The following is a 301-nucleotide window of genomic DNA, read 5'->3' as shown; positions in this document are numbered from 1 at the left end:
CTCTTTACTGTGCAAACGCTGAGTCAGCATTCATGCCACAGTGATTCTGTTTCTCTTTATTGCCCAAACGCTGAGTCAGCGTTCATGCTGCAGTGATCCTGTTTCTCTTTATTGCCCAAACGCTGAGTCAGCGTTCATGCCACAGTGATCCTGTTTCTCTTTACTGTGTAAACCCTGAGTCAGCGTTCATGCCACAGTGATTCTGTTTCTCTTTACTGTGTAAACCCTGAGTCAGCATTCATGCCACAGTGATTCTGTTTCTCTTTATTGCCCAAACGCTGAGTCAGCGTTCATGCTGCAG

The sequence above is a fragment of the Nematolebias whitei genome, chromosome 11 (genome assembly GCF_014905685.2).
Source record: "Nematolebias whitei isolate Nwh7 chromosome 11, NemWhi1, whole genome shotgun sequence".
In the NCBI taxonomy this organism is placed as follows: Eukaryota; Metazoa; Chordata; class Actinopteri; order Cyprinodontiformes; family Rivulidae; genus Nematolebias; species Nematolebias whitei.
This window is presented reverse-complemented; position numbering follows the sequence as displayed.